The following is a 14,515-nucleotide window of genomic DNA, read 5'->3' on the forward strand; positions in this document are numbered from 1 at the left end:
CCAATAGTCAGCTTGGTTGGGTAGAGTCATTCTAGTATCCAGGAACTGTCTACTTAGAGCAGCATTCCCCAGCCTGGTGCCCTCCAGATGCTCTGGACTCCATCAGCTCCAGGAAGCATAGCCAATGGCCTAGGGAAATACTCCATTATGGGACTTATCACCCAGGGTTGCTCTATACAGAAATGTGGGGTCCCAGTTGTAAACCTGATGGCTCTTAATAGGGAAGGGGCTGGATTCCAGCCAGGTGAGGGAGAGTTTCTTTCATAGCAGACAGGTACTGGACATATTTGCAGGGGGCATTCTGCTATTCTGTTATTTGAGAAAAACTAAACAAACAAAAAATCCTTAATTTTCTTCAGAGAAAATTTCTACACATACTTGGAAGCACTCAGGCAAGATGCCAAGATTTTTGAAGCTGGCAACTTTAAAAAAGAAACTTAAATCAGAAAAGAAAAGTTTACTGGGTGATCAGAATGGGGGACAAATTCAATTCATTTCACATTTGAATGCTAACCTGTCTGCAATTTGTGCTTTTCAAAAAACACTATTCAGAGTTCACCGTTCTCTGAATTTTGCAATTCAGTTTTCCAACCACATTTTAAAAATACATAGATTGGGATACGATGTTCATAAAAGGCATATATTAGTGAAAATAACATTAAAATGCATTATATTTAGGGGAAATGCATTGTAAAAAAAATGGTATATTAGGCAAAATTGGATAATAGAAGAAGTTCACACCAAAATGTTGGTGAATTTTCATGAGGGTTTAAAACAAATAAATTGCAAACTGATGTAGAAATGTAAAACAATGAGCAACTGAAGGAAACCAAAACTGATTTTTCCCATTCCTAGTGTAGGATGCAACATGATCATTGGAAGGAGATTATGTATCTGGAAGTAGCACACCTTCTAGTTGCTATCTTTCCCATGTGCTTCTCCTGAAGCATTTAGAATAGATGGGCACCAATCAGCCACATTACCTCAAAAGAGTGGTCCTATGTTCTTAGCGTGGCAAAACATATAGCAGCTTCTGGGGAAGTTAAAAAGAAAACCAGTTTAGAAAACGTCCACATAATACAGTTTTTGTAGCTTTCCAGCTACATTTTGCTTGAAATACAGTAATATACCCTTTTTCCTTTGGAAAAATACACACATCTGTACAAAAGGGAAAGGGCAAAGTAAACAATATCAGTGTGTGATGAAGAAAGGAACACCAGGAAACCGAGCAAATACAGATGATTGCAGGGAAACAAAAGTTTTTTAAGGTAATCTATTTTGGTTTCCTAGCACAGTTGAGTACTTCTAAAAATCTGACTGCTGGGGAGGATAAACCAGGGATGACTGACGACTGCTCAGTGCATTAAAATATTTGGCCTTAATTTTGGTGCTGATAAACTAAAGCCCAGAAACTGGATATACCAAAATAAATCTATGTCAGGAACATCTATCCAGTTTTCCTTAGCTGCTAGAACATAGTGACTTCCAAACTTAAACCAAACGCAGCAGGAAAAATGTGAGTTCCCATTTTGACAGGGAGTGGAGTTTCCGCTTAAAGTGATATCTCTCTCCCCCGCTCCCTAGCTGCTTAAGAAGAGGTGGCTAATTCATAGTCTAGGTATCTGAACTGTCCCACTGCTCAATTTTTTTCTGCAGTGGCAACAAAAAGAAGAAAAAGATAAGGTGGATATGGTGCTGGAGTGGATGGAAAGGTTTGTGTGAGAAGGTGCATGCAGCAGTTTGGAGTGGCCACGCAACAACCCCCAGCCCCTGATGGACTGACTAATGCAGCCCTGGGCTGGGAGGGGGGAATGTTAGCTACCCCAGTGCTAGAAAGACTTACAGGGCATTCCTATACATGTCTACTGAGCTGAATGCATCTTACGCCCTAGTAAATGGGTACAAAGACTGCAAATATACCTGGGAATAAGCTCCACTGAATTCAATGGGACTGGCTTCTGAGTGGATATGTATAGAAATGCACTGAGCAGGATTTAACCCTGCTTTTCAGCTGTTGTGCAGGCTTGAATCCTGCTGCTTTGCTCTCTTCTTGGTGACAGCTCCTCAGATAGTTGAAGAAGGCTGCCTCCGCCATTAGGATAGCGCTGAAGTTGTTCTTCCGAGAACAGTGTGCTGCTGACACACTCAGAGAAATGATGACACTGGATCCCTCTCCAGCCGTACCATATGCAGGAAGCAGGCAAAATCCCATGCTGTAATGATTTGCAACCCGTGTATCCCCAGAGATTCGATAAGCACGTCCTGTACATTTGAGAGCTCCTGTTAAATCAAAAGGGATGAGTCCTAAGAAAAACCTGGATCCAATTACTCTTGAATGTTGAAGAAAGTGGTGTCTGTAATTTAAGCTGATAGTTGGCTTCTCGCGCTATAAATAGTTCTAACTGTGGAAGAAGGGCTCTTCCATGGCTGCTTAATCCAGGCCAGGACACAGTCTGGCTCAGGCGAAGCAGCTGACTACAGGATGGGTTCCAAAGATAGGACCACAGAATACCTGGCAGCCACTCCAGGAACAAACCCTTGTGCATGGTTGACTACTCTTCCTTCTGCATTGTGAGGGATGTAAGTGGCAGATTGATCTATTGCTTGCAAGTGCTTTGCTCCAAACCTTGCTGCACTGATTTCCAGAATTTAGGGAGGCCCAGATATCAATCTGGATTCAGGCATTTGTTGCAGCATCCCTATGAACTGAACTCCAAACTTTTACATTCTCCACTTTTGCATCTCCTTTCTTGTTGCTATTTCTTGTTCATAGTGCTGGTTATTCTAGCTGGTCGTAGAGGTTGGGCCAACCACTGATAATCAACATAGCCTTTCCTTCATTTGGACAGCTTTGGTCTAGAAACTTTGTGATGGGGGGGTTGGTATTTAAAAGCTTAATTGTTATATACTATTTGGAGAAAATCGACATTATGCTACTGCTGCTGCTGCTCCCTCCCCCCTTCCTTTTTCTTTCTTTTTTGCCTTGCACTTTGAGTGGCTTTGTTGTTTTCCATCTTATAAAAACTCGTGGCTGCCAGGATTAGAGCTAAGAAGAGAAGGTTTGCAGATCTTATCACCACAGAGATGGGATCTGCAAACACAACCTCCGCAGCAGGATATCTTTATGTAGGAAGGAGGCCAAATTTACAAACACTGTGAGGCCTGAATCTGAGTGTCTTGCCTGCAGTCTTGTGCAGAACTTCCCATCCTCTGACACGGTAGCAGCACACACCAAAAAGCTATAGTGGGAGCCAGAGTCTTTATAACTTTGTGGTAAGAAAGTCATGAATCAGGATAGCCGTGCCCCTTTGCAGTTGTGGGTTTGTAGGGGTGCTGTAGAATTACAGAGTTGGAAAAGTCCTGGAAGAGATCTGTGCCAAATTACCATTTCGATAGGTACCACTTTGTGGTGAAAATTGCATGAGTGTGATTAATTTGCACCTGTGTTGTTATGTAAATAGCAGTCGATGGGAAGTCTGAACGGTCTCAGGTTGGTGGGGTGGGCAACGAGAAACTTTAATTCTTTCTCACCCTGCCCTAGTTCTGACACAAATCACTTCTTGAAAGCTCATATTTGAAATTTAACAGAATCCTCCACTGGTACCCATGGTTATTCGTTTAGCTCAGGGGTCCTCAAACTACGATCCGTGGGCCAGATCCAGCCCTCCAGGGTCTGATACCCGGCTCGCCCAGCAATTGAAGAACCCAGCACTGTCTCATGGGTCTATAGCAAAAAGAAGTACGGCAATCGCGGCTCACCAACCTCCTCCGGCAGGCGCCTGGCATCTCCGTTGGCTCAAGACATGCCTGGTGCATGCATTGCCATCTCCCATCCACTTCTCCAGCGTCAGCATCATAGGTGGCACCGGGGCAGACCCAGGCGGGTGAGCAGTGTGTAGCCTCTTCCTCCTTACTGCTTCTGCCACCGCCACCCGTCAATGGAGAAGTAGCGGCCCCGGCTGCGGAATCGGCTGCCCAGCCCCAACTTGGCATGCCAAAAAGCCCCCGCCTTCCACCACAATGCTGAATCAGTCATTGGGCGCCTTCCTCGCCATTCATGTGCAGCTGCTGGGGGAGCCCAAAGAGCCCGAGGACCCTGCTGTTGGGGATGGGTGGTGAGGAAGGGGATGCGACACTTCCAGGGAGCAGGGCCAGCTCTGAGCTCAGCCAGGGAAAGGGTGGGTCTTGTCCTTTTGGGGGGCAGCCCTGAAGTTGTGCAAGACCGACCAGGGCCTTCTCAAGGCGCGACCTTTGCGCCTAACTGTGAGGATCGTCTAGGGGACAAAGATGTGAAAGATTCTGCACATATGACATTGGAGATGCTAAAATATGGAGGGGTCTCCCCACCCTTGGGTAGGGGTCAGCAATGCAAATTCTGCTTTGCTTCCAGTGTTGGAGGCAGGAATGGTTCATAGAATTGTAAAGTTGGAAGGGACCCTAAGGTTCATCTAGTGAGGATGTTTTCTCTGTTTTTTGTGCACCACAAATAAAATATGTGCAGTGTGCATAGGAATTTGTTCATATTTTTTTTCAAACAATAGTCTGGCCCCCAACAGTGTCTGAGGGACAGTGAAGTGCCCCCCTGTTTAAAAAGTTCGAGCCCCCTCTGGTTTAGATGATGGATGGGTGGATAGGAAAGCATTGCTATATGCATAATCCATGTCACTGTTAGCATCTGGTGTAGTGAGCTAGAGGCACAGAACCACTCTCTCAACATCATCATCACTACCACTTTAGAGACATGTCTAGGATGGGGCAGGCAGATAGCAAAGACAGTATATACACTGTATTGGTTGCAGCCATGAGTCCACACAGACGCAGTCTTGCTACCACAAGGTGTGTAATGAGTTTTTTAATAAAATAAAATAAAATTGTAAGCTACATGGAATATTATAAAGCATCAGAGAAGACCAAATAAAGCAAACTTTAAAAATACTCCCATTTTACTGATGGGGAACAGGAGCTGAGAGTATATCTTCCAAGACCACACAATCAGTTCAGGGATCAACTTGTATTTCAGTCTGCATTTCCTAGTTCCAAATCAATTTTTGAGTTTCAGTACCAAGCGCTATGTCCATTCCCTTCAGCACTTTAGTCAAGTCAGCAGTCTTTTACATTTTGCAAATGTTGCTTTCCTACACATATCCATGCCAGAAAAATATCCAGGTTCTCAGCAGCTTTGTTTCTTTCTGTGTGGATAATTTGGCAGGATCAATATCCAGAAATCTCTGGAGGATTTTTTTTCCCCCAGGCTGGGTGGCATTGGACAATATTTTGGAGTTGGGCTGGGAAGGGAAGGCAAAGACAACACAGCAGCAAAGAGAAAAAAGAGCTTTTCCAGATGTTCTTCTCTGGATAGCAAGCTCACCTGGATGTCACACAAGGAAATAGGCTTAGAAAAGACCCAGCAGTAATGAGGAGAGCACACAGTCCGTTGGCTGGGTCAGGGCCTGTTCCCATGGATGCAACAAGTTTATGGGACAAAGCAGGAGAGATACATATTTGCAACAAATGTGTGTGTCCTGCTTCGCCCCATAAACTCCTTGCATCCATGGGAACGGGCCCTCACCATTGTTGCAAATGTCTGAGAACAGGAAACAAGCTATAAGGGGAAGCGCTGGAAAGGGAAGGGAACATGGTTTCTTTTGTGTATACTGCCTCTTTAAGAGCCGAGCCAGGGAGACTCTCTAAGCACAGTAACTTCCCAAGCTGCTTCTGCTGAGGGGTGTCATAAGGGAACCCCATCATTAATGGGATGCTCCATTTTATTCTGTTGCAGAGATGTTGGACATGGCCATCTAGGATTTTTTTAAAATAAAAATTAAGCGGCTTATAAATGCTTTAAAATAAACAAATAATGCTAGGTGATGGTCTAATGGGTGGTATTTTCCACTTCCCTTGCTTAAAATGTCTTCCAAAAACTGTGGGTTGTCTCCAACCACGTTATGCTCAGAGTAGTCCCATCGAAACTGATGGACCTGAGTTCATCATGTGTCAGAAGCAGGCATCAGGAACAGGTCAGCAATAACTCACACAGCTTCAATGAAGTTAACTCTTTATTCAAAGGGGAAAAAGCGTCTCAGGAGGTGGAGCCTTGAGAGCATAGCAATTCTTCGTAGAACTGGCCCCCATGAGGCAGTTGTGAAGACAAAAGGTCTCTGCCTTCTCACAGCTCCCTAAGTCAGTTTCCTCCTCCCCTGGTTCCTTCCCAAACAATCTGAGGCTCTGTCGTCTTGCCTGACTTTGCTTTGCCCTCTTCATACCTCTTCAGGTTCTTCAGACCAGGAGTGGAGCTGGTTGCAGCAGGAGGTGGAGTCAGCCTGGCTTCCTCACCAGTGTAGTTCATTGTTGCCTCTTGGCCACTGCTTTCTCTCCAGCCTCCTCTTCTGCCTCTGGGTCTGGCCTGCTCTCTTCCACAGAGACTTTCGGCTCACTAAACCCTGTTACCTCTTCAACTTCCGTCACCTCCTCTTCTCCCTCTGATCACTCATTGTCATCTCACCACTAATCCCCTGGCTCTGAGCCTCCTTCCCTTGGGTGTTCCCCAGCTGGTACCTCCCACCACCTCTCTACACCCAGCCAGTAAATGGATGCCCATTAACTTAAATGGGTTAACTCTGAATAGGGCATCATTTGTCCCAAAATGACGTATTTAAATACATTCCTCTTTTGTCACAAGATCATATATTTTATATCAATGCACACATTTCTAAACTTGCCTTGCTCTTGGTTTGGAAAAAAAGGTTTTGACCTGAAAGCTGGATTGCAAAATTCCAAGGTGTATGACACTTCAAAAATAATTACATTCTGACCTGCACGTTTGTCTGGGAGTGGGGGTTAGGCCTGTTTGCAGTGGAATGAGCAGAAACTGATTTTATCAAGCATCCCTAGAGTTAGAATCTGGCCCTCATGTACAGTGCAAGATGATGTCCCTTCACCAGTGTTTAAAGTTCGATCTCTCGGACAGACTAGCCAGGTTCTATAAGGGGAATGGGAATAGGGAGGACGTCTTGCCTCAGGCAACAGTAACTGCCTGGGACAGGAGCTACTAAGGGCTTATTCTCTGTATGTCATTGGACATCATCACTCACCAGTCTTGGCACAGAATGCACACTCTAGTGAGACTGAACCAATGGAAGGCATCCTGTGCTCTGCCATGAGCCCTGTTGCCACACCCTCCCTGTTTTTTGTTATCTTTTCTTTACTAGCAGTTGTTAACTACTCTGAAGCATCTTTTTTTCCATGTTGGTTACCCCTCTACCAACAGTTTGTTACAACAGCTTCCTCGTTAAAATTAAGGAGCAGGAAAACCAAACCTCAATTCCTGTCATTAAACATTTGTAAGCTGTGGGGAAAGTCAGATGGCATCGGACTCCTGTGGTTCTGGACCCATCTCTGCAGTAAACATTTTTTTTAAAAAAGTGCTTTTTTTGGAGGAATAGTTTACATACACAAAATTTCTATAGATTAATAAAGGTAGAGTAGATGGAGATTCTGAATGACAGATGTAGGTCTGGGAATGTAGTCTTAACATCTTTTAAAACTTATTTGTGGCTTACATACTTCCTAGCTAGCAGCTGAAATGTGGTTTGAGAACATCCTTTCATGAATATTTGTCCATAGAATTGACCTTGTTTTCAAAACTTTTCATTGCTCGAGAAAATTTCTTTGCCATTCTCCAAATGGTTGAAAATCATGAGTCATGACTACATTTTTAATATAATTTTTAAAAAACAGGTTTCTCTTTATTTGCCTTTCCATTTTTGAGCATTTATGAGACAAGATAGACATCTGAAAAGCCAAATTAATTTCTACTTTTTTAAAAAAAAAGATGAAAGAACTTTAAATTGGCACAGATTTTCCCCCAGTAACGTCATAACTACATGTTTAAAAACAGAAATCAAACAAACCAAAAATACTCTACAAAAGTGCAATGACTAGTACATCAAGCAACCATTAAATAAAATTTATTTTTATTGGATTCTTACAGCTCAAATGAACTGAAATTTGTGTACAAAAAAACCAGTATTAGTCAAGGCAAAGATAGACAAGGAGAAATCTGTGTTTTCTCTTTTGCTTAAAACAAACAAATAAATATCAGCCATGGGGGAGGCTGAATTGTCCTGAAGTGATGGGAAGGGGATACACCTTTTCCTATTGGAAAAATCATGTTGGTATCCACATAGTTTCCCCAACAGGGTAGATAGCAGTTGCTAGCTGGGTGGGAATGGGGACTTAGATCAGGAAAATGATGGAGGGTGGGAGAGAGAAGATTAGCCCACCCTGAATGCTCCAGTCCTGATCCAATCCACTCTGCTTTTTCATTGAAAAGGGAAATTTTGGAAGGTTCCGTCATAGGTTCCCTCATAGGTTCCCTCATCTCATCTGCTCCTGACATTAAGACAGGGCAATAGTTAATATTTATTTATTTCATGCCTGTATAAACCCAGCTGGCTGAGGCAACCAGACAACACAGGCTAGAAACAAACCAGGATTGTTGCTGCTGAGGACCTGGCTTGGGAGGACCATATGGAGTGAGTGTGGAGGCCTGCTGCTCATGGATTCTGTCATCTGAAGCAGCTATCTAATGTAAGGGCTGGTCCTGGAAACCACAATAGCTGAGAAAGAACTGGAGTTTTTTTTAGTTCACCATTGTTGGTCTCTAGATAAGGGGTGAGGAGCCTGTGACCTGCCAAATGTTGTTGGACTCCTACTCCTATCAGCCTCAGCCAGCGTGGCTAATAGCCAGGGGTGATGGGAGTTGCACTCCAGCAATATCTAGAGAGTCACAATATCTAGAGAGTCTGCTTCCATGGCTGAGTTTACTCAAGCCCTGATGCCTCATGATGAGTTCTACTGGTTTGGATCGATCGGTCTTGGATCTCATCAGTGGTCCATCCAGTTTTGATAGCTCCATTACCCTTTCACCTTGAAGCTTTCAGGAACTCCCTGAGTATCAATCATTGAAGGGGCAAGACACAGGGCTCATACACGCTTCCATTTGCCCCACCACTTTCCCCCGGAGAAACCAACGGTTTAGTGCTGAATCGGAACAAATGGCAATCAAGTTTTTTGCAAAAGAGCAGGTTTTCCAGGAGAAAGAGGTTGGCCAATTGCAAAACCACTCAAACACATGCCTGGAAAGTGGACAACCACTCAGATCCATGCTTTCTAGGCATGGGACAAGTGAAAGTGTGGACGAGCCCATAATAATGCTCACTTACTTCCAGCCTTGTGTAAGGTTTGCTGTATGAATCTTTCTCCTTCTTCAAGAGGCCTAGGCTGATACTGAATCATTACAGGAAACAAAATGGAGGTGCGTTCTGCACCACATAGCCAGGCAGTGTTGGAACGTGGCAACTTGCCATCCTTAGGTTTTCTGTTTCAGAGACCCCTATCCTTTTCTACTGTACATCATACCTTCCACAAACATTTGTTACTGCCAATTGCCTAACTAGGCCTCTTGATGCATCTCATGTGTTTGCAGCTCTGCATTAAAACAAAAACAACAAAAAAGCCACCCTCTCCTTGAGATTTGAGGCAAGTTTGCTTGTATGTTACCACAGCAACTGGGGAAGCAGCCTTCTAAGATTGCTGCGTGAGTCCTCACCACTTTAATAGCCTTATTGGCAAAGCCCATAGCCCACAATGATATAACCAGAGCCTTTGAGAGGAATGGCCTCCTTTTAATGAGGAAAACTCCTGCTCGCTCACAACTGTTAATGTCGTAAAGGGGCAATTTTTATGGCAAAGCCTGAAATAAATAATTAAACCTTAAAAGCTCCCCCATTTTAACGTGCGGCCAGCTAGATCTGCAAAAATCCAGGGCTGCCAATTATTTTAACAGTTCCAACCTGTTCCTCTAGCGCACACCCTCCTCCCTCTCCCATGGGGGAAAGGGGAGCGTTTCTGATTAGCTCTTCAGAAAGGGAAGGAAACATGTTAGGAGCTTTCATGCAGAGTTGCGCCATTCAATTGTCTTGAGAAAACAACAAATCATTGCCCACAGATGAAAGATTGAACAGGTGCTGCTTGACTTTGTATAGCAGCAGGAGCAACGCAACGGCCTCTGATCGCAACTACTGTTTGGGGGGGACGTTCTTCTCTGCCCTTTACTGTAGCTGAGGGATCCTCATCAGCCTGTCCCAGCAGTTTTCCTTTTAAAGGAGGCATCCACAAAACAACTTATTTATTAAATATGCTTATAGTCTGATTTTATTCCATAATAGGACTCTGTGTACATGGGATTTCTCAGTGGTCTTCCATCCAGGCATTGACCAGCCCCAAAGAACTGCTCAGCTTCCAGTTTTGGGACTTCCAGATGCAAAGATGCATCTGACTAGCCACCATGGTTACAAACTGCACCACTAGAGATGCTAGTTTAGGTCTGTTCCAGCATGGTTCTTTTTCAATCCTTAACCTGCCCACATGCCACTGAGACGTCACACGTGTGCTCTGAATTGACAAAATTTGTGCAAGGTAGGTAAGATTTCATCATCCAGAGCCAACAAGGTTGTGGGAACCACTTACAGTCATATCACAAACAGAAATCTGATTTGTGTGTGCACACAACTCAAGCTATCTACTGCATCTGTTGTCTCCCAACCAACCTCTTGAGCACTTTGTGTACATTTGCAGCATTCTTTGCTACCAGAAACGGACATGGGGTTTATCATGTGTGCACGGCAAGGGAGCAGACATGACACAACGAGGCTAAGAAGCTCCAGTCAGAACAATTTCAGAAGGTCAGACACATAGCGCAAAGCCACATTCAGGGTTAGTGCTTTATTGTGTTGTAGCTCTTGCTGTAAAATAACCTCAAAATTAGCTCCAGCTGCTGGCATATTTCATCCCTTTGGTCTGTTTCGTATCTGGGAGAAAGGAAGGAAATAGCCACTTTTAAACACTGTTCCCTCTCTTCTCTCTCTCCACCCCCCCCACACCCTGCCTGTGTTCTCTTTACTGCGGGGATATCATGAAACCAAGGCCACAGTCTTCCCACTGGCCCACTGTAATTTTTAATGCTTCCTGCAGGGTTATCCATAAAAAAGCAACATGGAAACATGATGCTTGAAATGAGAGACATTACTGACATCAAGGTTATGGGAAGGAGCAATCAGGTGATGCCTTCGTGCCACCATGTCATGACATCATAATGGGCAAGTACTGAGGAATCTAGAAGTCTACAAGGCTCTGAATATCCTGCAGACTTCGTTACCTAACAACACAGGGCTAGGAAGACTGCTTTTCCAGAATTTCATTTTAGTATTTAAAGAAGAAGAAAGTTTCTAGCCACATAACTGGTGAGAAATGTGGGATGGACCTGTTTCATGGGGTAGTTATAAACAGAACTGTGTAGCATTGTCTTCCACAGATGCAGAGTATGTTGCAGCTACAGAAGCATGAAGAGAGGTTGCCTTGCTCACCAACCCAAATAGTTTTATATTAACATGAATCAGATTAGTGTGTGTATTCTTTAAGAGGGATTCAAAGGGATTTTTAACCAGGAAGGCATCTTTAGTAGTAGAATTCAGATGAGTCAGCAACAAGCTGATCGCTGCATAAACTTACAAAGGGGATTATTTAACTCTGCTAAAGTAAACCTTCCCACAAGAAAACTGTGGAAAAGATACAGGTAGTAAGTTAATGAGATTTATAGTTTCCCCTGTGTCGAAGGCTTAGGGTATGAAACTGCAGCTTTTTAAAATGTTCCCTGAATTATAGATAAGAGCTATAAATATTACAGGTGTGCATAGGCCTCCAGATGGGCATTGCATGGATGCACTATGCTCTTAATTTCTTTAATCTGTGATGGAGATTCTGAGCTGCTCTGAGTGCAGCTCTTCCTCAATGGGAAAGAGAGGTACCACTGTTGATTTGCATAGAGGAAGGGGTGCACGTGCAGAAAAATCCCCATGGGAAAAAATGGGGCATAGTATATGTCAGACATATCTAAGAAGGACTCTGCTACTCATAGTAAACACAACATCCCCTCACAGAATCCACAGCAGACTGAACAAGGAAAAGAGCAAATTTTACAACACTCCAATGATGCCTAAACTTGAGTTTGGGAGAACTTTAAGGAGAAAGAGTCCTGCAATATGAAGTAGCCAGCACCAGAGAGACACTTCCTTTGCCATGCATAGCATCCCTGTATTGGTTCATGGAAGGGACTGTGAAAAGCACCCTCTTTGTCTAGACAAGGAATAATGGTAGGAAGCAGCCTTTTGTTAAAGTATGATGCATTCAAGGTACCTAAGGTGACAGCAAACATTTTGAATAGTTCCTAGAAGACAAAATATACTGTCTGAAACAAAAATAAGAAGCCCCTCTCCATCATTGTCATCTCATCCTCCTCCCTCTCTGGCACAGTTTTCCTCTGTCTCTGTTAGGAGCCTTTTGGCTAGTAAACATGAAGGATCAAGATGGATGAAATTAGCAAAGCCACCAGTGACTTGTAACTCTTTGTTTCTTCTTGGCCAGTTCTTCTTTTAGTTTGCCTGAATATTTGAGTTTGCCTGAATATTTGAGTTTGCCTGAATTCATTCCAGCTGCAGAATATGGAGGCAAGGCCTGCTCATAAAGTTATTATATTAGCACAATGGGGACAGAAAGGCTGAGCAAATCCACAGGCTGCGAGAAGAGGCAGAGACAATATCTTAGATCTTAGATTGGTTCTTTCAAGGAAGCCTGTGGTGTGGTGCTCTTGTTTTCCTTTTAAAATCCATATTTTATTTCATTCCTACGCTTCCAATAAACCAACAAAAAGCTGGACAGACAATACGACCAGAAGAACTTGGGGATGCATTCATATAACTGGACAAAGAAGGAAGAAAAGAAAAGAAAATCAGGGAGGGGAAGAAGGAAGACGGGGGAGAGGCCAGAGCAATGTATGGCGGATGCAAATCCATCAGGGCTTTTTGACCCATATGAGGGATGATGGGATTTCAGTAGATGTACGCAGTTATATGAAACTGACATAGAAAATGGTTCAGAAATGTCAGCTGATGCAGAATACAGATTCCCACGTGCGAATGGGGGCCAGAATGGCCACATCTGCACTACATATTTGAAGCTGCAGCAAACCACTTTAAACCATCATGGCTTTTCCCAGGGAATTCTGGAAACTGTAGTTTGTAAAGGGTGCTGAGTATTGTTAAGAGACCTCTATTTCCACTCAGAGAGCTATAATTCTCAGAGTGGTTTAACAATCCCTAGGGAACCCTGGGAATTGTCATCCTATCTCTAACCCCTTCTTCTTCTCCCTCCTGCAGCTCTTGTGCAGCCTTAAAATCTGTTGTTAACTGCTGAGTCGCCTTCTAGAGCAAATTGATGGAGGTCACGGGTGGAGAAGAAGAGAGGGAAATCTTAATGCATGAGTGAAACTACTCTCATGCAGTGTTGAATGCAACTTTCTATTTAACTTTCTCAGTGTTGGGGTGCGAGTGTGTGCCTAATACACTAACAGCGAGTGTTTGCCTAATACAATAACAGCTGGGTCTCATTTATCTTTGCATATAGTAATGAAATCAATCCACTGGTCGATGTTGTTCTTGTTATCCTCCACTAAATTGCTATGCATTTATTCATTTACAAGCTGGTTTACACTGAATTCAGTGGGGCTTACTTCCAAGGAAGTGAGCATAAGATTGCAGTCATGTGGGGCACATTTACTCACAAGTAACTTCCACTGTGTTTAATGGGGATTACCCTAGTAAGAGCATTTATGCTTGTGACCTTAGTTCCCCTTTCGTAGCCTCTCTGCCAAAATGGCAATAATCATGACTCATTAGTGAGATGTATCCTTAATTGTCACATTTAGCCTGATTCTTGTCCAGTTTACTCTTGAGATGTGAGCCTTATCAAGAAGAAAACATATTTTATCCATAAGTCTTTTATATGTGACATCTAGTCGTGGGACCAGTGGATCGTTGAAGGTTTTATACCATTTGGCTGCGAAGTCCTCCAGCCCAGGTGCTTTACCAGCTTTGTCGTTTTTAATTGTGTTTTCTATTTCCTCCACTTGCAGAGGCCTCTGAAGCATCTGTGCTTGCGCCTCTAATAGCCGTGGGAGCTGAACTTTATTCAGGAAAGCATAAATTGCTTCTTGTGTTGATTCTCTCTCAGGAGTGTATAATTTTGAATAAAAGGGTCTAAGTACATTATTAAGCTCAGTTATTTTGGTGTGCTATTTATTCTCAGTGATCCTCAGTAGAGAGGTATATGCTGAGCATCAAGCTTACCTCCATTTGTGAGCTAACAGGTCGGCCAGTCTGCTATCTTCCATACATTTGCTTCATGCAAAGGAACCTGGCCTTTATCTGTACACATTTTATTAATTCCATATTCTTGCTATTGCATTCTTCAGAAGTTCAAGGGAGGATGAAGCAGCACTGACTTTTACAGCTTTCAGCTTTCTGCTCCCCCAATTTGATTGCATTTTGAATTATACCTTTTCTTTTTGTAAGACTCATATGCAATTACTCTCCCTCTGATGCATCTTTTAAAGGGGCCC

The 14,515-nt window shown here is 43.4% G+C and overlaps 1 long non-coding RNA gene across 1 annotated transcript; it reads left to right on the top strand.

Moving 5' to 3' along the window:
• The first annotated feature begins 10,945 nt into the window (after positions 1–10,945).
• LOC309367164 lies at positions 10,946–14,174 on the top strand. The gene is made up of 3 exons (XR_014166944.1): positions 10,946–11,303; positions 12,000–12,890; positions 14,030–14,174. It is a non-coding gene; the product is annotated as an uncharacterized lncRNA (long non-coding RNA).
• The last annotated feature ends 341 nt before the right edge of the window (positions 14,175–14,515 follow it).

Source organism: Podarcis melisellensis (assembly GCF_964234715.1).
Source record: "Podarcis melisellensis genome assembly, chromosome: 1".
NCBI classification, from domain to species: Eukaryota; Metazoa; Chordata; class Lepidosauria; order Squamata; family Lacertidae; genus Podarcis; species Podarcis melisellensis.